Genomic DNA, 26,466 nt, shown 5'->3' with positions numbered 1-26,466 from the left:
ATTTGGCTGAGTTTCGGTCAGCTTCAGGGGGTCAGACTTGTGTCTGTGGCAGAAGCATCCATCTTATGGATCTGAGGCCCTTTTAGAAATTAACCGCATTTAAGTAAAGTAACATGTCTTGCCCCTCTAGAGGGGTGGAATGCTATCCCCGTCGCCAGAATTGGCGAGGGGATAGTATTCCAAATTGTATGACACCTTACACGACATTTTTTGATAAAGCCAAACCAGAGTTGCTATATAACCGCGAGGATTATAATGCACTTAAGAGTATATGGTATGGCATTATCCTGAAACAGCTTAGGGAGTTGTTCCCGACGGCTGCAGACAGGCTCAGCTTATGCTAGAGCTCCATCTCACATTAAACCACGCACTCTGCCTCCACGATTGATGAGGCCTTCCATAGGAGTGGCTCACAGGTTTATATGTGACCAGATATAGGTTTAGATATAGGTATACTATATCTAAGCAAGGGGTGATTACACCACCTTGCCCCAGCTGAGGGATCAGCCAGTTGTGTCGATTTAAGTACCAGCCAGGGGTGGCAAAAGATATGCTGCAGCCCCTGGTAGGCCTTGGTGGCTCCTATGCCCTGGGCACCTATAGTGCATGGTACAGGGGCTAACAAGGAGTCCATTTCCAATTGTGGTATGTGCCTATAGCACATGTATTACTAATTTAGAGAGAGAACAGCAGGCTGGGGGTCTGATCAGCAGGCCCACAGCCTCAGTTGTCTAAAACCAGTGAAGCAAAAAGCAAAAATTTGGGGTGACCCTACTCTCCTACACCAAGTAAGGAACCAGTTCCTTAGACCAGCGCATGGGAAAGAGGCCCTGTAACTCGAGTCTTGTGGCAGTGGTTAGTGAGATGTCAAGGGCCGCCGATTTCCTCATATTCATTTTAAAACCTGCCACCGCGGCGAAGGCTTCCAGCTCAGCGATGCAAGCCGGCAGCGCCCTTCGCGGGTCGTCAAGTGTTAAGATCACATCATCCGCGTACAAGCTAACGGTGTGAATATACCTCCCCATCTGGACCCCAGTCGCATCCGGATTCTGCCGAATTCTCTGTGCAAATGGCTCCATATATAGAGCGAAAAGTAGCAGCGACAACGGGCACCATTGTCTGCTGCCCCGCTCTATCGCAAATGGTCGAGAGCTGTAGCCATTCACTCGGACCACTGCGGATGGATACCTATAACAATTGAATATCAAAGTGCGAAATTTCTCACCTATACCCAATTTGCAGAGCACCTTCTCTAGGTATGGCCAATGCACTCGGTCGAACGCCTTCTCCGCGTCAACCGAGAGGAGCATTCGTTCCCCAGGAACACGGGAAGCTTTTTCCAAAATATGGACTACCCTCTTGGTGTTGTCCACTGTTTGTCTGCCGGGGATAAACCCCGCCTGATCCGGATCCACCAGGCCCGGCAGATAAGGTGCTAAACGTGCCGCCAGGATCCCGGTGTACAGCTTGAGGTCTACATTTAACAGCGAGATCGGCCGATAGGAGCCGCATTCCGTCCGGTCCTTCCCCGGCTTGGGGATAACCGACACCGTCGCTCGGAGCAAGTCGGGAGGGATAGCTCCCGGCTCCGCAAAGGAGTTGAAGAGTCGCATCAGCAGCGGCGCCAATTCTTGGCAGAATGTTTTATAGAAAAGTGGGGTGTACCCATCGGGTCCCGGGGCCTTCCCGTGCTTGAGGCGGGAAATTGCCGTAATCACCTCCTCGATCCGTATGTCCCGTTCCAGGTGTTCTGCCTGTTCCTTGGCAAGGGTGGGGAGATCGACCGAGGCCAGGTAGTCAGCCTCGGGTTGTGCCGAGGAGGGCTCGCCTGCATATAAATCTGCGTAGTACTGACGGAAGCCGTCCGCAATCTGATCATCTTCCGTGGCTGTCGCTCCGTTGGGCACCGACAGCTCTTTCACCCGATGGTGTTGGTGTTTAACACGAAGCTTGCTCGCTAGGAGCCGGCCGCATCTGTCCCCGCCGGTATAGTACGCGTGTTTCAGGCGCAACGCTGCGTATTCCGCTCTGTCCATGTCCAGAGCGGACAACAGTTTACGGGCTGCTTTAAGCTGCTTCCAGACTCTGGGGGCTCCCGTCCTCTGATGTACGTGCTCCAGCTCCCTCACCTTGCTCGTAAGTTCACCCCTTTTTTGTTGCCGTTCCCTATTTTCCGCCGAGGAGATGGCGATAAACTCACAGCGAAGCACTGCCTTCAAGGCGGCCCATTGTGTCGCTCTAGCGGTATCGCCATTATCATTGTGCCGTCGGTATTCGCCAATTGAGTCTCGTATTTGTTGTACAACCGATTGCCTATGCAACAGGGTATCCCGGAGGCGCCAGACCCCTCTTGGGAGAGACACCGGCGGAAGCTGAAAAGTACCCGTCACTGGGGCGTGATCTGACAAAGTAAGAACGCCTATGTCAGAGGCCGTCGCTAGTTCACAAAACGGTCCCGTTACTAGTAAATGATCTAACCTCGCGTATGTCTTGTGTGCGTGTGAATAGTAGGAGTAGGCTCGGGCAGTAGGGTGGAGGCGCCGCCACAAATCATGTAGGTCGTGGTCGCCTAAGCAGGATTTAGTCCGCAGCGAGATTTCTCCCACCTGTGGGCGTCGTTGTGCTGATCTATCTAGGGATGAATCAAAGACCATATTCAAGTCCCCACCGATAATTATGTGCCTATCTGGGGTAGTCGCAACTTCCTCTAGAGCAGATTGCAGAAACCTATCTTGGAGGTCATTGAGGCTATATATCGAACCGATCGTGAACACCAAACCTCCCATCCGGACCCTATAAACCAGGAGTCTCCCTTTCTGTTCCGCTACTTTGTGCAGGACCTCCCCCTTAAATTTCCTAGCCACCAGGATTGCCACTCCCGCCGTTTTGGTAGTCCCAGAGGAGAAGAACTGTACAGGGAATTTCGGAGTTTGCAGCCTGTGGCAATCCCCGGCCAGGAGGTGTGTTTCCTGTAGGAGACAGATGTCTGCCTGGGTGCTTTCAAGGAGGGATAGCACCGCCCTCCGCTTGACCGGGTTGTTCAGCCCTTTCACATTGAGGGTAACTATCTCTAGGGCCATCAGTGATAAACGTAAGGGTGACGCTTAACAAGCCTGACGTGTCTCCAGGGGCCGTCATCAGCAAGGATTGTGTGAAATGATGGTGTGGGGTGTGGTAAATGTAGCAGCAGGACAGCGCGGTTCCTGAACCTTCTGCAGAAATGAAGCGAAGGCAAAACAAATGCAACAACAATACTCAACAATGCAGCGCGCTCCCCAAATCCCCCCTCCCCTCCCCCCTGAGCTTCCCAACAACCCTGGTGTGGCAAATGCATCAGCCCTACAGCACAGTACCCGGAGCTCTGTAAAAGTGGTGTGAGGACAAAGCAAGTGCAACAGCAATACAGAACAGCACAGTACAAACCCCGAATCCCCTCCTCCCCTACCCTCCGAACGTCCCTCAAACAACCCAACTCCCCGCCTCCCCTCACCCAGTCTAGTGGCCTACCCTCTCCCCCCCCCCCCTCCCTCCCCCCTCAACCCCAACCCCAACCGTTCAGAGAACACCATTGTCCCAGTCTGGTCCATTGTGGACAAGTCCGTGGAGAGTTATTCGAGTGGACGTCCAGCCACCACCTATGCCCTCCCGGTGCCCCCCCCCCCGGAACCCTCGCACCTGCAATGATGATGAGGCCAATACGATCTCCCCCGGAGTATGCTCAGGCCGTTAAGGCCATATCACCAGACGATGTGTCTCTGGATACCTCCCGTATGGCGCTGTCCATGTCAGCTCGGATCGTGGGCGAGTCAGGTCGCGGAGGTGGGGGCGTGGGTCGCCGCCTTCGAATTGTCTGCCATCCCTCCCTGGTGCTGCGTCGGCGGCGAGGCGTGGGAGAGTCGTCATCCGTTGCGGTGATACCCAGCACTCCGCAAGTGTCCTGAAGGGACCGAAGCTGATGCAGAGTCCCGTTCCAACGGAAAATGAGCCTGAAGGGGTGGCCCCAAGAGTACTGCGTGTCATGTTCTCGCAAAAAGTCTGTGGCGATCTTGAAGGACTTGCGTTTCTGCAGTGTGATTGTTGATAAGTCCTGAAACAGGGCTACTTGATGTCCCCGGAAACTCACTGGCTGCTGTCGCCGTGCCTCGCGTAAAATCCGCTCCTTCAAAGGGAAGTCCGGTAGGAAGGCCAGAATGTCTGGGGGCGGCGCCGAGGCCCGTCGTGGTAGGCCCACTCTGTGTGCCCTGTCAATTCTCACAGGAAAGTCTCCGTGCTCGCCCAATATGTCGCGAAACAGGTCCCTCAGGTAAGCAGCTGCGTCTTCCCCCTCTTCTTTAGATGGAACGCCCCGGACCCTGATGTTGTTGCGTCTGGACCTGTTCTCGAGATCCTCAGCGTGGGCCTGGAGGTCAATCTGTTGGTCTCTGAGCCGCAAAACCTCCTGCTGTAGGTGCGCGATCTCCTCGTCTCGGGAGTGGTCAGCTTCCTCTATGGTGGATACTCGTTCTCCAAGGGAGTCGACCTCTCTTCTCACCTCCCAGACCTCCCAGGCCACCTCCTGTTTCAGCGTTTGGAAGTCCTCCCTGAGGGTGCTGAACAGTGACTCCAGAAAAGATCTGGTTACTGGAGGCTCCCCCCCCTCCGCACCTCGAGAACCAGTCGGGGGGCTCGGGGCAGGCTGACTCCTGTTCTGTCTCGGGGCACCTCTGCCCAGCATTTCGGGTAAGGTGCGGTCTCCTTTTTTACCCCCTCTGTTGCCCGACATCGCAGAGGTGGGGGCGCGCTGCAGGAGGGAAGGCACCTACAATGTTCAGCGTGATATGGTGGTGTAGGGGTCAAGACTCACGCAACAGCACCCCCCTAGGTGTCACCTCACAGGCCAATCCCAACCGGCGAGCTCTCAGGACAGCAGTCCACCCTCAGTGGCAGGTCGCCCCGGATGCACCGTGGAGTAGGAGTAAATGTCTAGTGGCGGTGGCAGTAGAGTATTCCCCCTTCTATCCAGGGGCGGATCACTGCGTTGTCAGGGCACCGACCTCTTCTCCGGGCCAACGGGTTACAGCACCCCTGCAGGAGTCAGGGACGTGCCCCTCCGTGCTACAGGGAGAGGCGTCACAGGCCGGTCCCCCTCCTGGTCGATGCACGCCACCGCAATCACCGCTCAAGTCTGTGCTGGGCCCAGAAGCGTCCTACGTCCTAGACGGGTCCTCCGATGGAGATTCTGGCCCTGCAGCTGAGCTTCGGCTCCGTGGAGGGAAGGGCTGGGGGGCAGGGGCCCGCCGCCAGTCAGGGCCGTTGTCTCGTGCGCTGGCTCCGCGCTACAGGCCTAACGTAGTCCACCTCGGAACTGAGTCAGGCGGGGGCCATACGCCGTGCAAGGGAACAGCGGGGCACTCCTGGATTCCCCCTGGCCTCCGCTCGTCTCCAACGATCTGTTGGGGCTCTGGGAGGGGGTCCGGGGGTCGGCGCGCAAAGACAGGCCTCCCGGTCTACCTGATCCCCGGACTGGCGTAGCAGCACTCCGCCGGCTCCTCCCCCTTGCCGCTTCGGTTAGTGCGCCTTTGTCCTGCCGGGAACCTCCGCTTCCTGGCCTCGCCGGTGGCTCGAAATGGATGCGCCTTCGAGTTGCCGGTCCTCGCTATGTCACCGAAGCCTCTTGCGGGACCTCCGGCGGGTCGCGGCCTCCGATCCTGCGGGCCTCCGCTGGTTCTACGGCCAGCTCTCGCTCTGGGGACTTCTCCGGCGTGGCGCCGCCGTGTCTGTGGGGTCGCCAGAGGCTTCAGGCTGCGCCACTGCACTCACAGCTGCACTGGGCGCCTTCTCCGCTCGATCCGGGGGAGATCAGAGGTACAGGGCGGCGCAGGGGCTCCGGGGTCTCGGGAGCTCACGGTGAGAGCATCCTCTCAGCCCGCCATCTTGGCCACGCCCCCCTAGTATGAAGTTTTAGAGTACATTAATATGCCTATGAAGATGTGAATAGAAGTAAGGACACACATTGTCATTTTGTAGTTTTGTGCGGTTTATACTTAGGATTTCTGAATTCTGTGAAATACTGTAGAGTTTTAGGAAAAGGATTTTTATTTTGACAAATGTCTCAAGGGTGCACAGGTACCCAACTACAACCGATTTCCGAATTAATCATCCATCTTTAGAACGGTCTACCTGTGGCCCTTTCTAACGGTACTGACCTTGGTTGGCCAGCAATCCCAATACCATCCGATAACCCTTTAATGTCAAGAGGTTTGTGAGCACCTAGATATTGACTATCATCCCCACTGGCTCTCCTAACAAGATACATTGATGTGACAGAAACTCCTGTCAGATAACTAAAAAGATCAGTAAACACAAAGACATTGGCCTCCACATTACAGTGATTAAGAGTAGTGTACAGTAACCTCATGAACCCCACAACCAATACTGATGCTATCAATTATTATCCCTATAGTTAAACCTTAGAGCCTTCAGATTGAAGCCTAGAAGAACTATCAAATAGTATAGATGAGGACCTAAAAAACTATTTTCAAGGTACACATACCATAGAAGAAATAACAGATAGACTTGATATGAACGTCCTTAATTTTCTTGCTGGTGAGTCTGAACAGGTTCTTCCACACTTAAGATATTGGAATTGGTTTTGATTCTACAAAACCTATTGCAGTGGTTCACCCCACAGTAAAATACCCCCCAAGAAATTAACTCATTACCTATATGAGTAGCAAGGAAAATAGCCTGAAGGAAATCTACCATAATACCCCATGAGGTAGATAGGGTATCAGATGGAAAATATAATAGAACTGAGAATAAGCAATATCATTAGGAAGAGTCAACACTTATAACAGGGACAAGTTAGGCTCAAATACAAGACTAAACGAAGGCCATGTTTACCCCATAAATAATGGGGACCCCTTTAGAACACATGGTTAAGGTGTTCCCTGGCGACAAGGACAAAATGGAGAAATATTGTAAGGAGTGGCATAAGGCAACATCAAAACTTGAACATGCATGGCCTGCAAAGGGCTCATTTGACAACATAACGTTAGATCATACAGCCACCCTCTTACAAAGCAAATATAATGCGAAAAAATTAGAAAAAATGAAGACCATCTTAGATCAGTGGAAGGCATTTTGTGAAACACACGAGAAGGAGAATGAGATAAGGCCCCAGTCGCCTCCTTTAGCTCCTCGCCCACGTACCGAGAGGCACAAGCAAGTTTAAACATTGCAAAGGTACAGGGCATGTATACTATGTAGGCTAATACATCAAAACACACTTCCCACCTCCTCACATCTGCCTGCTGTAGGATATTCAGATCCTGAGTGTAGCCCATCATCAGAATCATCTTCCAAACACAGTGAATATGTCCGGCTAACGCCACTCCCATGAATGGCTAGCACACCTCGGGAGATGTTGGGGGGAGACACCAATAAATATGTAGGAACAGTGAATGCTACCTTTACACTTCATCTAGAAGATGAAACTGAACCTACCGAAAAAAGATAAAAGTGAAGGTCAGCACCCAAAATCAGATCCAAAGGACAGACAGAGAGGAGGTGTTACTAGGAAAACAGTCAGCAGTCTGAGAAATTCAAGTCCAGAGAGTGAGAGGAGTACAGGAAAGTTAGCCTTTACACCAAAAACACCTCCTGCAGCACGATGGAGGCTGATAGAGGAGGGTGGCAATAACAAGTGGGTCAAGATAAGGGAAGATGGACAGACAGACACAAGAACAACGTAGGAAAAAGAGGAGGTGCCCTTGTGGCATCGGAGGACACTAGAAGGGTCCCAAATGATGGAACACCAAAGCTCTGAGTACTTCCTTTGTGCACATAACCTCTCAGGTGAAGAAGAGATGAGGTCAGACAGATCTTACATAGGATCAGATGAGGCATTAGATGATGGTACAGAGCATGTTAATAGAATGTCCATCATTAACGACTATGATAGGGAACAGTCACAATTTGCCTATGAGGGGAGACACCAACAGGGTTGCTCAGGCCTTACAGAGGAAGCAGCGAGAGTTAAACAGATTGATATTTGATGGAACACATGCACGCCCTTATGAGAAGCAGGGGAAATTAACATGACGGGAAGAATGACACTAAGGAAAGACACAGCATGCCTACTCCCTATGCGCCCAGGCAGTGACCAGACACCCAATGAAATAGTGGCCCAACACGAACAGAGTTGGTACAATGTGTAGGAGGATGGATATCGGACTATGGTTACCCCCAACTTTGTGTCGAGTGTTTATCTGGTTTTCGACTTAGTTGGCCTGGGATCCTGCTAATCAGGACCCCAGGCTATCTGCTCTCACTGTAAAATGGACTCCATGTACTTTAGGTACATACCTAATTGGATATTGGGTCACATTGTGAGCCCCTGTATAGTGCACCATAGGTACCCAGGGCATAGGTGCATCCAAGGCCTACCAGGGTCTGCAGCATGAATTATGCCACCCCTGTCTGACCATCCAAACTGACAACTGGCTGATCACTCAGCTGGGGCAAGGTCGTGTAATCACACCTTGCTTAAGTATAGTATTCCTATACCTACCATTATATATAGACACATATATACCTATAAGTCACTCCTATGGCAGGCCTTAACAATCCTGAAGGCAGAGTGCTTTGTTTTATGTGAGATGAGGGTCTAGCATGAGCTGAGCCTGTCTGCAGCTTTCGGAACCATGTCCTTATAGCTGTTCTATGATATAGCCATACCATATACTCTTAAATGCATTATAATCCTCACGGTTATTGCCAACTTTGGTTTGGCTTTATCAAAACATGTCGTGTAAGGTGTCATACGCTTTGGAATACTACCCCCTCGCCAATTCTGGCGACGGGGGTAGCATTCCATCTTTCTAGAGGGAGAAGACATGTTGTTCCTGTTAATCCCGGTTAAAGTTAACCAGAGCCTCAGCATCACAAAATGGATGTTGCTGCCACAGACACAAGTCTGACCTCCTGCTGCTGGGAGTCCTTCCAGCGAGGGAGGCTTGGACAATAGATTTCCTGCCTTGGGAGGTGCTAACACCACCCCAGACAGGCCTTAGGGTATTGGGGCAGGGAGGTCTGAATGAAATCAGACACTGCCTGGGGCACACAAGGTCTCCCATGCATAGCCTGGTTCAAACCAGGTGCTGAGGCACTCCAGCCCCAGCTCTGGCGCAAAACTGGACAAAGGGAAAGGGGTGTAACCACCCCCTTCCCACCCATAGGAGGGACCTAGCAGGTAATCCAGCCCCTCAGATTGATATATAGGTAGGAGCTGAGTCAAGAAACTTTAGATTTATCCTGAACGGAAACTTGAAACGAAACTCTGGACCTTCGACATTCTACTGCAACTAGAAGACTGAAGAATATCCCTTGTGGTCAAGGAGTGACCACCCTGTACAAACAGGCACCATCCAGCGATCTGCGGTTTACTTTGTCGACGCTCCCGTCGGAGCCCGAGCACAGAGACCTACAAGAGCCAGACTTCCAGACTTCTTTGACCCCGATCCACAGCCCCAGCAAAGCTGAGCCCCGTGGAGGCGACGAGGGACGTGGGACCAGCCATCTTAAATAACCTGCTCTTTGCTACTTGTGCAGCTTCTGAGGCACCCTCGAAGTTGTGCATTGGGGATTGAGAAGCCCCAGCACCTTTTGCACCGACGCACAGCCCCCCACACTCACCGAGTGCCGCGTGGGGCCTGCAAGTACTTTTGTGCTCAACGCGTCTGTCCGGTCACTTGCCCGTTGGCTAGTGGCCTCTGTGACGATGAACCTTTAAATTTGAACCGCCTGCCTGGTTGCTCCAGGTGGGCCCCTGCTTTTTTGCAAAGGAGAGGCCCCCTAGACCTTGCTGGTCTAACTCGAAGCGAATAATCGATTCCTGCGTGGGTTGCATTTGCCAAGGCCTGTTGACTCCAATCCGGAAGCCGACGCCGCCAACAGCGAGATCCTTCGTGGGACAGTCCGTATTCAGCTCCTGGTCGTCGTCGACGCCGCCTCCTGGTCCACGTGGCTGCAGAGTCGAGCTTCACGACATCACCTGATTGCTTCGTGACATCGCCTGGTTCCTTCCTGGTCACTGGCTAGTGACCCAGACTCTGTCCCCTCTGCTTTCAGGTACTCTTCATCCTTGATCCGCCCTTGGATCCAACCGGACACTTCTCTCCTGGTCGCCTGCAGCATCTTTTTACAGGTCTCCATAGGATTCAGCGACGAAACCTGACACAACTTGACATCTATGCACCCGGCTCCTGTGGGTGAGGTAACGCGGGCACTCCAGTGCTCCTGTGGGTATTGACTATCCTAGTGTCCTAGTTTTCAGTGGCTTTCTCCTAGTACATCCGGAAGTGTCCTAAAAGAACTAGTTTCTAACTCTTACATCCCCATTGTTTCCCTATGGTAACTCGCATGTATGAATAGACACTGCACACGCATCCCGTGGGCCTCCTGCTTCCTAACACTTGTTAGCTCAGCGTAGCCCCAGCAATTCCCTAGGCCTACTCCCTGTTCGCGAGGTGGTTCTTATACCACTATTTTAGTATATGGTCTTCAGTGCCCCTAGGGCACGACTGTGTTTTGTGCAACTTATTGTATGATAATTGAGTAACTTGTTATGTGCTTTAGCCTCTGTCCTCATAAAGAGTTCAGAGGGGTTGTGTTTATAATAAATACATATATATTTTATATATAACCTGTGTGGTGTCCTTTCATTTGGTATTCAAGGGGTTACATATGGTGTGAGAAGTTGGCCTGATGTATGATGTCCACAGTTCTGTGGGCACCCTGTATCAGTCCAAACAATCCCTTATGGTGGTGGTTGTAAGTCAACCTTATAGACAAGCTATCCTAGGCGTAGCATGGACTAAGCAGCCTTAAAGGCTTAACTCCAAAGGACATGTGAAGCCAGCTGTTTTACCATATACAATCCTGTAATATCAAATGAAAGGACACCACACAAGTTATATATTATCAAAATATATGTATTTATTCTTAGAATAATCCCCACTACTCTTAATGAGCAATGAAGCACAAGCGTTTAAATAAAAGCACAGTTAAACATATACAAGTTGCACGTTTTTGGATGAGGCCGGTGGCCACTCAAACCATATATCAAAAAGTGGTATAAGAATCACTAATCGATTAGGGGTAAGGCCTAGGGCCTTGGGAATCGCTTGGACTACAGTGGACTAACAGCAGTTAGGACGGGAGTAGCCCGCGGGATTCGGCAGCAGTGCGGGAAGCACGGCTTTCACCAATGTAAAGTCAATGGTGCGTAAAAGTTACAATGTTATTGCAAAATGAGTCTTCCGACTGGACTAGGACTACCAAACTTTAGACTTAGGCACTAGAGGTATGTACCAGTGTGGGAACACCGGCGCTAGCAAGTTACCTCACCCACAGGCCGCGGGTGCACGGGTGCCAACCTGTGTCGGGTTTCGTCACGCAGTTCGATGGTGCCTGAGGATGAAGATGCTGCAGGCGTCCAGAAGAGAAGTGTCCGGTGCGATCCAAGGGTGGATCGAAGTTGAAGGGTACCTGAAAGCAGAGCGGACAGAGTCTGGGTCACTAGCCAGTGACCAGGAAGGAACCAGGAAGGAACCAGGCAATGTCGGGCGCAGTCAGGTCGTTGTCGAGTGCCTTGTCTCCGCTGCCACGTGGACTCTGGGGCACCGAGGATGTCCTGGAGTGAATCACGAGCTGTCCCACGAAGGCTCTCGCTGTTGGCGGTGTCGGCTTCACGATCAGAGTCAACAAGCCTTGGCAAGGGCAACCACGCAGGATTCGAAGAAGGCTTAACACTCGGACCAGCAAGGTCTGAGCGGGTGCTCCTTTTCAGGGGAGCGAGTGCCAATCTGGAGCAACCAGATCAGCTGTTCAAAGTTAAAGGTTCGTCGGTTCAGGGGCCACTAGCCAACGGGCAAGCAACCGGACCAACGCGCCGAGCAGGAAAATGCAGAAGGGCCCCACGCAGCACTCGTCGAGTGTAGAGGGTTGAGCTTCGGTGCAAAAGCTGCTCGGGGTTGGAGCTTCTCACGCTCCAATGCACAGCTTCGAGGGAGTTACTTCAAGATGGCCGCTCCCACGCTTCAGGTCGCCTCCACGGGTCCCAGCTCTGTATGGACTGTGGATCGGGCTGTTGGAAGTCGGGATAGCTGGCTCTTGTCGATCTCTGTCGCTCGAGTTCCGGCGGGAACTGCAACAAAGCAAACGTCGAGGTGCTGGATGGTGCCTGTTTGCACAGGGTGGTCACTCCTTGACCACAAGGGAGATTCTTCAGTCTTCTACGTCGAGTAGGATGTCGAAGGGTCCAGAGTTTTGTTTCATAAGTTTCAGTCAGGATAATCTGATGTGCATTGGCACTGCTCCCACCTATATTCCAAATCTGGGGGCTGGATTACCTGCTAGGTCCCTCCTATGGGTGGGACCCAGGAAGGGGGGTGGTTACACCCCTTTCCTTTGTCCAGTTTGCCGCCAGGACTGGGGCTGCAAAGCCCCAGAACCGGTTTGACTGGAATCTGCCCAGGGACACCTTGTGTGCCCCAGGCAGTGTCTAGTTTCATTCAACCCTCCCTGCTACAATCCACTATCTCCTGTCTGGGGTGGTGTGACACCTCCCTGTGACAGGAAACCCTTTGTCCAAGCCCCCACTGCCACGTTTCGGTCAGCAGCAGGAGGTCAGACATGTGTCTGTGGTAGCAGCATCCATTTTGTGATGCTGGGGCTCTGGTTAGGATTAACCGCATTTGCAGTAAGTAACATGTCTTCCCCTCCTGGAGGGGTGGGACGCTGCCCCCATCGTCAGAATCGTCGAGGGGGTAGCATTCCACGTTGTATGACACCAAACACGACATGTTTCGATAAAGCCAAACCGGAGTTGCAATAACGGTAAGGATTATAATGCACTTAAGAGTATATGGTATGGCAGTATCACTAGAACAGCTATAGGGAAATGGTCCCGCAAGCTGCAGACAGGCTCAGCTCATGCCAGAGCACTATCTCACATAAAACCAAGCACTCTGCCTCCAGGATTGTTAAGGCCTGCTATAGGAGTGGCTGATAGGTATATATGTGTCCAGATATAGGTTTAGACATAGGTATACTATATCTAAGCAAGGGGTGTTTACACCACCTTGCCCCAGCTGAGTGATCAGACAGTTGTGTCAATTTAAGAACCAGCCAGGGGTGGCAAAAGCTATGCTTCAGCCCCTGGTAGCCCTTGGATGCACCTATGCCCTGGGCACCTATAGTGCACTGTACAGGGGCTGACAAGGTGTCCTGTACCAATTTGGTTATGCACCTAGGGTGCATGGAGTCCATTTTAAGAGAGAGCAGATAGCCTGGGGCCCTGGTTAGCAGGATCCCAGGCCAACTAAGTCGAAAACCAGCTAAACACTAGGCAAAAAGTTTGGGGTAACCATAGTCAGGTATCCACCCTCCTACATATGGTAAAACAGCTTGCTTCACATGCTCTCTGAAGTTTTAGCCTAAGACTGCTTTGTCCATGCTACCACTAGGATACTGGTCTATAAGGTTGACTTTACAACCATCACCATAAGGGTTGTTTTGACTGGTGCAAGGTGCTCACTAGAATAGTGAATATCATATACCAGGCCAACTTCTCACACAATGTTGTTCCTTTTACTGGCAATCTAGTAGTGTTGTAAACGAAATTGAGGCCCTACTCTGTCTCAGAGGCACAAATCCTTCGTGTCACAGAGACAGGCAGGCCCTTTCACACAGGCAGGCCCTTTGACCTAGATTAGCCCTCCCTTCACAATAACGAGCAACAAGAAGAGACTGTCCCTTATCTGATCAGTGTACTCTGTGCACATAAGACTGTCCATCCTGAATACGTAATCTCCATGTCCAACAGTGACTAACCTACGTCACAACAAATTCTTGGAAACAGGCCCTTTTTCCAAGAACACAAATTCTTGGAAACAGACCCTTTCTCCAAGAACTCATCTTCCTCTGACCAACTTTGCGTCAATCCAAGGCACCTATCTGGTATAAGTATACCTCCTTTTGCCCAAGCAAGGCAGAGGAGACCAAGACTTCCATGGCGACACTCTGCCTGAGACACTGCAACCTGTGTCATACCGCAGCTCCAGCTGGCAGAGGTTCATCACCCATCTGTGGGTGTCCAGCTCGAGATCAGGATGAAGTCCCACTAAGGTAATGGGTTAGACAGAATCCTAGAGGGATTCTTGGCTCTCTAAAGACCTACACACATGCTAGGTACACTTAGGTACATCTAGTTAGGCATCATAGGGGTATAGGCTTTATCTTAATGCATTCTGTATTTCATGTATGTGCTCATTACTATTGCAAAATGGTAGAACAATGCCTTTTTATTTAACTGCACTGCTTGCCATAATTCTCTGCTACTGTCCAACAGTTGTCGCAGCACATATAACCAGTACTAGAATAACAACTGTGCAATAAATGTTATTGTAAACACACCGACTGTTTCTTCTAAGTACTTCTCTGAGATGAGTGACTGAATGAAAAGTAGTATATTGTTTCCACGAACCTGATGGATCAGGGTTTTATGTTATGTGGTTGCCAGAAGCTATTCCCTTCTTGTCTTCAAGAAGTTTCTAGTGGCCTCTGAGCTAGCTGGTACACAGTAATTAAGTTTAATATACATACTAGGGGCATACTGACCTCAGTCCTATGCCAAGCCTATCGTGTATGTTATTTCAATGCGCAGAACCTATAAGGGAAATAGGAACTACACTACATGGCGCCCAACCGTCATTGCGGCACTTATTTAACAGTAGAATCTGAGTATTTCAGTCATGCTTATTCTCAGAGACCCCTACTCACAAAACGCCAGAGACGTCTGGAGTGGGTAGGCACAAAATTCCGCCACAGCTGAGTAGGCAAACTTCCTATGTATTGGCTGTTGGTTAAAAAAGCTTGAAGGAAAAACTTCCCTAAAAATTGTGCCTTTTTTAAACCTCATCTGCAAACCCTTTTTTAGGACATTTTGTTTTCACAACACAATGTCTGCTGAGGCAGCTGCTTCTGTCACTGGGACACAGGTCTCAAACGACGAAGAAGAAGCAAATGCCTCTATTCAGGGTTGGGGGGGTGGTAGGTGGATAGGGGGAGGGGTGCACGGGGGGGTTAGGTGCAGGGAGGGTAGGGGTTGGGGGAAAGCACGAGGGGGGGTGGGAAAAAGGGGAAAAAATGTTCACAGCAAACTGCGCAAAAATTGTTTCTTAATTGTAATCATCAGATGGAATTGGGACCCATCAGAACTTTTTTTTGGATTCAGTAAAAAAATTATATCAGAAGAAGCTTCTTTATTTTTATGCTTGCTATTTTCATTTTTGGTCATAGTAAAAAATGGCAACAAAAGGGTTAAGGATTTGTTCCCTAAACGTTTCTGGTTTGAATAATGTCATAAAGAGTCAGAAGGTTGCAGCTGAGCTTAGATATATATCTGCTGAGATAGTGAGACTAGAACAATCTAGAATCATCCCCCGTGGGCACTCGTTAAATCGTCTTCTGAATGAGGAAGACTTCCAGTTTGAGGTTTTTCTCAAATGTTCATTTTATTTCATGATTGACATTTAAAGTCTTTTTTGATTATTTTTGCAAACAATTTGATAATATCAGGCAATGTCCATTTCAAAATCACCAATGCATTTCGGGCATTAGATTCATGCCCTTCATCAGGGAGACGACACTACAAAAGATATATGATGAGTGACTGTTAATATATGATTAAAAACGGGTAAACAAACAGTTAAAGCAACATGGTTAACTCATTAGCATTAGGCTAAAAATGTAATGTACTAGTCAGATGTTAAATTGGTTGGACTTCGTTGTACCAAAGACAGGTTATTGCAACAGAAAACATTCAAATAAAGAACAGTGTGTCAGTGTCACTTACATGCCTTTCCAAATCAGAGGTTCGAAGTCTAGAAGGAAAGTAAAGGGACTGGTTTACTATTAGTGCGGTCTGCGCGGTCTAAAAGCGTTATTAGAGGGATGGTCAGTGAGAAAAACGTTGGGATAAGACTAACCTGAATAGTTAGATTCCGGGTGTAAATAATCCAGTGCTCACTTCGGTAAATGCGGCACGAAGAAGACGCGCTTCCCTATTCAAACAGAGAGTTATCTGGTCATGTGGGTAGTCACATGACAAAAAGGATAGAAAAAAGACTAAACGTAGTTGGGTGGTTCCACTCGCTGAAGCGAGGGTAGATATCCATCTGCAGCTAGATGCCCACTCCAAAAGGTAAAACAATTTAGCACGAACTCATGTTTACCAGTTGGTAATATAATCTGGAGTATGCTACGCAAAAAAAAAAAATAAAAAAATAAAAAAATGAAATTAAAATCAAAGGACTCGATCCACTGTGTGTTGCATGTGGGGAGTGTGAGGTTGAGAGATTAGTCTGTTGCGCCACCGTAGTGGTGGATGGTATCAACGAGTGTTAGACCTTAAGCCTAATGTTAGTTAGGGATGAGTGTGATGAGTGTCCTGTGTGAAATATACCAACGCAATAGGCACAATAAATGATCATAGGAGCAATTAATTACAGGTAACATGCAAGTTCAATTCTCTCATTCAAGCCCATTGGCTTCTGGGTTGACAGTTTCTGGATCCATTGATTTTCTCTGCGGAGTAGATGGCTGGAATTGTCACGACCTTCAATTTTAGGAACAGTTTCCAACACAATGAATTTGATCTGTGAAATGTTATGTTTCTCTTCCGTGAAGTGCAGTGATAAGGCTGATTTGATATTTTTTGTCATGTGACTACCCACATGACCAGATAACTCTCTGTTTGAATAGGGAAGCGCGTCTTCTTCGTGCCGCATTTACCGAAGTGAGCACTGGATTATTTACACCCGGAATCTAACTATTCAGGTTAGTCTTATCCCAACGTTTTTCTCACTGACCATCCCTCTAATAACGCTTTTAGACCGCGCAGACCGCACTAATAGTAAACCAGTCCCTTTACTTTCCTTCTAGACTTCGAACCTCTGATTTGGAAAGGCATGTAAGTGACACTGACACACTGTTCTTTATTTGAATGTTTTCTGTTGCAATAACCTGTCTTTGGTACAACGAAGTCCAACCAATTTAACAACTGACTAGTACATTACATTTTTAGCCTAATGCTAATGAGTTAACCATGTTGCTTTAACTGTTTGTTTACCCGTTTTTAATCATATATTAACAGTCACTCATCATATATCTTTTGTAGTGTCGTCTCCCTGATGAAGGGCATGAATCTAATGCCCGAAATGCATTGGTGATTTTGAAATGGACATTGCCTGATATTATCAAATTGTTTGCAAAAATAATCAAAAAAGACTTTAAATGTCAATCATGAAATAAAATGAACATTTGAGAAAAACCTCAAACTGGAAGTCTTCCTCATTCAGAAGACGATTTAACGAGTGCCCACGGGGGATGATTCTAGATTGTTCTAGTCTCACTATCTCAGCATTGTATTGACGTCGTGGGACCCTCGACGCCACCCTTTTGGTGCACCAGAACCCTCCCCAAATTTGGTTCAAATATCAAATAACTTTTGAGCTGTGCATCCATCCAACACCAATAGCTTAGATATATATCACCACATTTACTCTGTGTACAGGAAACTCATATCCCATGGTCGAAACGGGAGGTGTTAAAAGAACTTGGATTTTCGCTAGCGGTTGCAACAGGGCCATCTAGTATGATAAGGGGAGTGGCTATTCTTAGTAAAGGGAATCATGTTAAAACTGGGCGGAAACTAATGGATAAGAAAGGGCTATGGGCAATAGTAGAATGTAGCTTTGAGGGAAAAACTCTGACGCTATGCACGGTCTATGGAGCTAATTTAGACGATCCTGAACCTTTAATTGAAGTAAATTTGGAATTGGCAACCTGGCCTCAGCCGGTGGTGGTCTGTGGAGATATCAACCTGACTAATAGGGCATTACAGGAAGGGGTGGCTACATACAAGGGGCATAAGCCAAAAGTATATAAAGCTTTGCATAATTTGGTGCAGGATCGTGGGTTGTTGGATGTGTTGGGCAATTTGAGGGTACAAGATAGTGGGTATACATTTTATTCTTACCCTCACAAGAAACTGGTTAGACTGGACTATTCTTTTACCCCAGCCTCATTATTGGGCGGTGCAACACTCAGTGTTTATCCCAGAATTTCTTCAGACCATTCACCTATTGTGTTAGAGATACAGGGGGGCTTAACCAGATCAAAATGCTTACATTATACATTTGACAGGAAGTTGGGGTTAAATAATGATTTTGAAGCTCACATGGGAAGGTGGATTCAGCTTTTTTTTCAGGAAAACAAGGGGACGGCCACCCCTGGCACAGTCTGGGATACCTTTAAAGCCGGTTTTCGTGGCGAATGTATGAGCTTTACGTTTCGGCAGCAAAAGAAAGTTAGACAAGAGCTAGGTATGTTATATCAGCACTTAGTACAGGCTGAAACTTTATTCAATCAATCAATCAATCATTGCATTTATATAGCGCGCTACTCACCCGGAGGGTCTCAAGGCGCATCGGGAGGGGGGGGTCCGCTACTGCTCGAACAGCCAGGTCTCGAGCTGCTTCCTGAAGGCGAGGTGGTCTTGGGTCAGGCGGAGGTGGGTCGGGAGGGAGTTACAAGTCTTGGCGGCCAGGTGGGAGAAGGATCTTCCTCCCGTGGTGGCTCTTCTTATGCGGGGGACGGCGGCGAGGGCTTGGCTGGTCCAACGGAGGTGGCGTGTGGGAGTGTAGAAGTTGAGGCGGCTGTTGAGGTAGCTTGGGCCTTGTTCGTGTAGGGCTTTGTGTGCGTGGGTGAGGAGGCGGAAGGTGATTCTCTTGTTGACGGGGAGCCAGTGCAGGTCTCTCAGATGTCCGGAGATGTGGCTGCGTCGGGGGATGTCGAGGATGAGTCTGGCTGAGGCGTTCTGGATTCGCTGGAGTCTCTTCTGGAGCTTGGCGGTGGTTCCGGCATAGAGGGCGTTGCCGTAGTCCAGGCGGCTGGTGACGAGGGCCTGGGTGACCGTCTTCCTGGTGTCGGTGGGGATCCACCGGAAGATCTTGCGTAGCATGCGCAGGATATTGAAGCAAGACGAGGAGACTGCGTTGACTTGTCTGGTCATGGAGAGGGAGGAGTCCAGGATGAAGCCCAGGTTGCGTGCGTGGTCTGTTGGTTTGGGTGCGGTGCCCAGGGTGGGGGGCCACCAGGAGTCGTCCCAAGCGGAGGGTGAGAGGCCCAGGATGAGGACTTCCGTCTTGTCTGCGTTCAGTTTCAGGCGGCTGGTCGTCATCCACTCGGCTACTTCTTTCATCCCTTCGTGCAGGTTGGTTCTGGCGGAGGCGGGGTCGTTGGTCAGGGAGAGGATCAGCTGTGTGTCGTCGGCGTAGGAGATGATGTTGAGGTTGTGTTGGCGTGCGATGGCCGCGAGGGGGCTCATGTAGACATTGAAGAGGGTGGGGCTAAGCGACGAGCCCTGAGGGACGCCGCAGATGACTTCGGAGGCTTCTGATCTGAACGGTGGTAGGCGGACTCTCTGGGTTCTTCCGGCGAGGAAGGAGACGATCCACTCCAGTGCCTTCTCCTGGATTCCGACGTTGCTGAGTCGTTGCACTAGGGTGCGGTGGCAGTCGGTGTCGAATGCCGCGGAGAGGTCCAGGAGGATGAGGGCCGCTGTTTCTCCGTTGTCGAGCAGGACCCGGATGTCATCGGTGGCAGCGATGAGGGCGGTCTCTGTGCTGTGGTTGGCCCTGAAGCCCGACTGTGACGGGTCGAGGGATCCGTTCGTCTCGAGGAAGGCGGCCAGCTGCTTGTTGACTGTCTTCTCAATGACTTTGGCAGGAAATGGGAGGAGCGAGATGGGGCGGTAGTTCTTGAGTTCGGTGGGGTCCGCTGTTGGTTTCTTTAGTGGGGCGCTGAGTTCGGCATGCTTCCAGCTCTTGGGGAAGGTGGCGGTGTCGAAGGAGGTGTTGATGATGTCTTTCAGGTGTGGTGCGATGACAGCGTCGGCCTTGTTGAAGACGTGGTGAGGGCAGGGGTCGGTGGGAGAACCGGAGTGGATGGAGTTCATTGTCCGGATGGTGTCATCGGTGCTGATCGGGGTCCAGGCGCGGAGGGTGGTGGTGGGGGGCGGTGGTTCCGTTGTGGCGTGCGTTGGTTGAGCGCTGAAGCTGTTGTGTATGTCCGCGATCGTGTTGTGGAAGTAGGAGGCGAGGGAGTTGCAGAGGTCTTGCGAAGGGGTGACGTCGTCGTTTGCGGCGTTGGGGTTGGAGAGCTCTTTGACGATGTTGAAGAGTTCCTTGCTGTTGTGTGCGTTGTTGTCCAGTCGTTCCTTGAATGCTGTTTTCTTGGTGGTGCGAATCAGTTGATGGTGCTTTCGGGTGGCGTGCATGAGGGCGGTCCTGTTGTCTGGTGTTGGGTCTCTTCTCCAGGCTTTCTCAAGGTCTCTGCAGTTCTTCTTGGAGCTCTTGAGTTCGTCGGTGAACCATGGGGCTTTCTTGCTGCCGGGTCTGCTGGGCTGGGTCCTTAGAGGGGCGAGGTCGTCTGCGCAGTTGCTGATCCACTTCGTGAGGTTGTCGGCGGCTTGGCTGGGGTTCGCAGAGCTGGCGGGAGGGTGCTGGTTCAGGGATGTGGTGAGCTGGTCGGCCGTGATCTTGTTCCAGCTTCTTCATGCAACCTGTTGTTGGTGGTGGTGGTGGATCGGGGTCCTATTGAAGCTGTAATGGACGCAGCTGTGGTCCGTCCAGTGGAGTCCGGTGGCGTGGCTGAAGGCGATGTCTTTGCTGGATGAGAAGACTGCGTCGAGTGTGTGTCCGGCGAGGTGGGTGGGGGTGGTCACCAGTTGCTTGAGTCCGAGGTTGGCGAGGTTGTCAAGCAGGGTGGTGGTGTTGCGGTCGTTGTTGTTCTCCAGGTGGAAGTTGAGGTCCCCGACGAGGATGTAGTCGGCGGAGGGGAGGGCGTGCGGGCTGATGAAGTCGGCGATGTCTTCGCTGAATTGAGTGCGTGGTCCCGGAGGACGGTAGATCAGGGTGCCTCTGAGGGTGGTCTTGGGGTCGGTGTGGATCTGGAAGTGCAGGTGTTCGGCGGTTGTCAGGGTGTCGTCGGTGTTGGTCGTGATGCGGATGGTGTTCCTGTGGATGATGGCGATGCCTCCTCCTGTCTGGTTGGCGCGATCTCTCCGGGTGATCTTGTAGCCCTCTGGGATGGCGATGGCGATGTCGGGCGCTGAGGAGGCGTTCATCCAGGTTTCCGTGAGGAAGGCGACGTCTGGGGATGTGATGTCGAGGAGGTTCCAGAGTTGAACGGTGTGCCTGTGGACGGATCGGGTGTTGAGAAGGATGCACTTCAGGTGGTTGCTGTTGGTGCAGTGCAGGTCCGGGTGCAGGTGAACTTGCAGGAGCGGCAGCTGAAGGGTCCGTGGGTGCGTCTCGGGGTGGCTCGGTAGCATCCCGGGATTCGGCCGGTGTTGAGTGCGATGAGGTTGGCGGCGTCGTACGTCCGGCGGGTGGGCTGGGGTCCGCGGGAGCCAGGGGTTCGGGCGCTGGGCGCGGTCCGGGCGCGGTCCAGGCGCGGACGGGCGCAGACGGGCTTACCTTTGGCGCACCTTCGGCGCTCAATCGGCGCGCCCGCTGCGCGTCTGCCACTCTGCCATATGTGGAGAGTGGGGGGGACGGAGCGAGGGAGGGTCAGCTGGGAGGCGGGAGCGGGGTGGCGAATGGGGAGGGCGAGCGAGGGAAGGGGGCGGGGCCGCAGGGGGGCAGCGGCGGGGAGGTGGCGGGAAACGCGGCAGGGGCTGGGCGTCCAATGAGGGGGAACAGCGGCCGAGGGAAACACAGGGGGCTGGAGAAAAACGGCGAAATAGCGCTGCACACAACAGGGGAGAGCAAGCAGGTACAAGGAGGCAAAGCAGGTTACAAGAGCCAAAAAAGCGTTACAAGAGTTACAAGAGCCAAAAAAGCGGCGAAGCAGGGGAGAGCAAGCTGGTAACAGGAGGCACAGGATCACCGCAATCCAAGAGGTTCCGGCGGTCGGGGGCACAGCTGAGAGCAGAGGCCGCACTTGGGAACGGGCTCACTCACGGGGAGTGTGCACGGTGGGGTGACCGAATGGGGTAGTTAATGGTTTGAATGACTTTAGCAATCTTGAGGATAAAGTAGCAAAATGCAGAGCGAAAGTGGTGGGCTACTGGAGTGTAGAGAATGCAAGGAAGTTTTTAACATCAAGGATGGAAAAACATGAGTACTCTGAAACAATTGGAAGAAGGTTGGCGGTACAGCTTCGGATGAAGCAGTCGGCTAGAAATATCGTGGCAATGAAGGATGATATGGGTGTGTCTCACTCTAACCCTCAAGAAATCCTTCGGATTTTTCAGCAGTTTTATTCTGAATTATATGCAGGGATCGATTGTGATGGGCTGGATTGGCTAGAAATGTTTGAAGGGGGTTTAAAAAAGCTGGATCCTATAGTGGCGCAGAGTGTGGAAGCGTCAATTACGGAGGAGGAGCTGGAAAGGGCTGTAAAGAGCCTTCGTATTGGTAAGGCTGCTGGCCCTGATAGAATACCTAGTGAGGTTTATAGAAAATTGTATAATATTATTAAAAATTAGTTGTTACTGGTAATGCAGAAGGCCCAGCAGGGAGTCCCTCCTAGATCATGGTCAGATGCTACCATAGCGTTTTTTTGTAAGAAGGGTAAACAGCCGGACCTAGTAGGATCCTATCGACCAATATCGCTATTAAAGCTGATAATAAAATTTATTCGAAAATACTAGCTAACAGACTGTCTGACTGTATGGTTTCCTTAGTCTCACATCAACAGCATGGTTTTATACCAAATAGAGGGACGGTAGAACATGTTAACAAGGTTATTACATTATTTGACATTGCTGCTGTTAAAAAAAAATGATCTTGCGCTTATCCTACTTGACGCGGAAAAAGCGTTCGACCGGGTGCAATGGGGGTATATGTGGAAACTAATGCAGAAAATGGGGTTTGGACCAAAATACATTGTTGCTATTCAGTATTTATATCAAATACCTAAGGCCAGGATCTCTGCTATGGGCCTACTCTCTGACTCTGTGAATATTACACGTGGCACACATCAGGAGTGCCCGTGCTCTCCTCTTTTGTTTGCTTTATACATCAATCCTTTTTTAGAACAATTAACTGGTAATATTTTGATCCCACCATACCAAGTGTCTGAGTATTATTTCTCCGTGTTCGCTTACGCGGACGATATTGCGGTGACAACGGCAAACCCTGGTACCGCCATCAAAGAAATTGAGAGGCTGACGAAGGAGTTTGGGCGAGTAGCAGGATATAAATTAAATGTGTTAAAAACACAGATCTTGTGCTCGGAGTCTGTAGTATGGCAAGATAGTAGAGTGGTGAAGGGGGCTACATATCTAGGTATTCTGCTGCGGTCCAACATGACAGAATTAGTTGAGGTTAATTGGATCACATTGATGACTAAAATCAGGAACTCCTTGGAAAGGTGGGAACGACTATATCTAACTATTATCGGACGGTCGAATGTTATAAAAATGAATGTGCTACCAAAAGTCTTATATCTATTTAGGTCAATACCCTTAGAAATTGCAAAAGATAGGATACAGGCTCTGCAGTCGAGATGTGGTAAATTTATTTGGAGCCCAGGGAGACCTAGACGGGCAATGAAGTTTATGACTTTAGCAATTGCTAGGGGAGGGATGGGGGTGCCAGATTTTTTTTTTATTATGTAACTTGTTTTTTATTGAAGATGAGGGTCCTGATAACGGGGGAGAATGAGCAGGATAAGGCTTCTGCCCCTTTTATTTTTGAAATGCAGTTAGGGTCTATAGCAAAACAATCACTATTCAAGAAGATTGATGGAAGTTACTACAAACGGACTCGTTTTAAGGTAATGCTGGGCGCGTTTAAGGTATGAAAGTGGGTTGCTAAGACAATAGCGATAGGGAAAATATCTTATTATACGCCCTTAAACCCTAAAAGACTTCTACCTGGCATATTTTCTGACGACATGGCAATAAGGTGGCAGCAGAAAGGGGTTAGATGGTTAGGAGACATGTACAAGGATGAAGGGATTTGTAAATCTTTTGATGAGCTAAAAGACCAGTTTTTCTTTCCTAGAATTTTTATTTTTGCAAATATGAGATTACTTATCTCATCGAAAAGCTGTGCTTCAGCCAAATAAAGTTGTGGAAGGAATTAGGAGGCTAGTAAAAATTGGAACGCTTTACCAATTACTGCTTAGTGGTCGGAGTGATGATTTAGAAAAAGTGAGGATAAAATGGGTGGGCGCATTAGGGGACCAAGAGTTAGACATAGATGACTTACTATTAATATCCAAGGAGGCACTAATGTCGGCAAATTTAAAAGCCCAATTTTTTAAGACTTTGTTTGATTTATACTACACCTCGATTCAAATGGCAAAATGGGGTGGAGGGAATAAAGGGAGGTGTTTTCGGTGTAGTGCTGATGAAGCAGAAAGCGTCCATATTTTTTACAGTTGTGTTAAACTCCAATGTTTGATAACTGATCTTGAAAAGTTTTTATCTTTTGTAATTGGAATGCCTGTAGTTATTACTCCGGCTAAGCTGTTATTGGGGAAAATCCCAAAGGACAGAGTAGCTGAGCCTTTATATCAACATCGGTATTTTATTTTCCTTGCAATGACTGTAGCACGCTTATGCATAGCCACTGAGTGGCTTCAGGAACAACCACCTGTTTTTCACCAATGGCGTGCTAAAATGCTTAGTATGTATAATCTGGAGTTGGGACTTTTCTCTATCAAGGGTGTTAGGAAAAAAAGATTGGGCATTAAAATATGGAGTGCGTTCCGTGATTATTATGAAGATTAAGAATGGAAGATGAAATGTTTAGGAATTGTGATGGAAAAATAGAAATTGGTCTGCTTTTTTTGAAAAATATTTTTTCTTTGTTTATAAAATTTTTGCAATGTATTGGAAATGTATTTGAATTTTGAACTTGTCGATTTTGATTTGCAATTTTGCTGTGAACGCTTAAATAAAATAAAAAAATAAAAAAGGAAGAAGCAAATGCAATACATTTTGCACCCAAAATCAGGCATGCACTCACACAAAAACACCTCAGACATGGTTTAATAGACCGAGGAGGTACAGTGATAATTATAGAGGCACACGAAGATTATCAAACAGATGTGTTCTATTTTTGGGTTACATTCCCAGCAGCAAATGCAACAACTTAACTTTTCATTCTTACATACATGAAAAAGTCCTAGCGGTCTACACTCCTTTTGAGGAGATTAAGATTCCGCTAACTAACCAGGACTACAATTTCTGGTTTAATGGCACCCTACAACAAATAAATTAAACAAGGCTTGGTCCACTAGGTAGGCCAGGAGCTACATGACCGACATTAACCGGCTACACACCACATCCTGACATTGATATAATACCACAAGATGCACTGCTCTTACAACACAAAGAGTTGGTAAAACTCTTACAGAGCCATGACGCAACTCGTCATGAGGACACTTGGTGTCCAGCCCACAGTACCTATGAATAATACAGCTCCTACACAGAGCACCGCTACTAAAATCACTCCAAAAAACGTATACACAGTAATGGGTAAACTGCCCACAAAACGTGAACAGATTCCTTTCTGGGTAGCTCAGAAAATTACCCAGTTAGAAGCAGTATTTCTAAATACCACACCATTTGAAAGCATATAATGCTAACACTCTGATTGTCCATAGGGATAACACCACAGTTAGAGGACTGCACCAATTGGGGTACAGTCTTTGCTGCCATATATACCAGTACTCATGGTATTCCTTCCTTAGCAAGTATGGAGCTAAACCAGCTCTGAGCTTAGGTATGGAATTACTAGGTAATTATGACCAGGCATCAACAATAATACTGGCTAACATTAAAGGTTCAGTGGCGATCCGCCAACACCTAAGACAGGGTCAGTCTTATAGACTAACCATAAGAACTTCCCAAAATAATTAAAACTGCATATGCAGAACTGGGAAGGGATAGTTTGGGTGGAAAAGCTTTTAAAAATCACAGCTATGGGCAGTCCTGAGAAGGACACTTCTAAGCAGACACCTACTTCTTCTAAAAAGGAAGTGGGAAAATAATAAAAAAACATTTTTCAGAAAAGATTCTCAGTCCCAAGGTAGGTCTCCTCAACAGGAGCCCTCTGCAAAGAGGTATAACCTTTGGAATAGGGATAATATTAGGAAAACTGCAGTGCTTAATTTGTATTAAAAAAAAAGTTGTACCGGGGTTCTCAACAGGAGGACACTATAGCTTGCACCATCCATTGCCCCTGGCAGCACTGACAATGACAACACCAACACACACACTACTAATCATCACACTCTTAAAAGTGTGACAATTCATACTATTACAGGCCCCCAAAGCTATAAGAATGGCTTTGGAGGCAAATACTACTAATTGCAAATTTAAATTTAAATAATGAACAGAAG

At 49.2% G+C, this 26,466-nt stretch overlaps 1 protein-coding gene and 1 pseudogene across 1 annotated transcript in view; one reads left to right on the top strand and one right to left on the bottom strand.

The window, feature by feature from the left end:
• The window catches only part of ZBTB11 (zinc finger and BTB domain containing 11), a 1,715,870-nt gene that overhangs the window by 1,589,243 nt on the left and 100,161 nt on the right, over nucleotides 1-26,466 (bottom strand). The gene's annotated exons all lie outside the window — the stretch shown is intronic.
• Nucleotides 4,281-26,466, top strand: part of LOC144773180 (uncharacterized) — a 37,094-nt pseudogene continuing 14,908 nt past the window's right edge.

This window comes from Lissotriton helveticus, chromosome 8 (assembly GCF_964261635.1).
Source record: "Lissotriton helveticus chromosome 8, aLisHel1.1, whole genome shotgun sequence".
In the NCBI taxonomy this organism is placed as follows: domain Eukaryota; kingdom Metazoa; phylum Chordata; class Amphibia; order Caudata; family Salamandridae; genus Lissotriton; species Lissotriton helveticus.
Note: the sequence above shows the minus strand (reverse complement) of the source record. Positions and strands in the feature narration are given on the sequence as shown.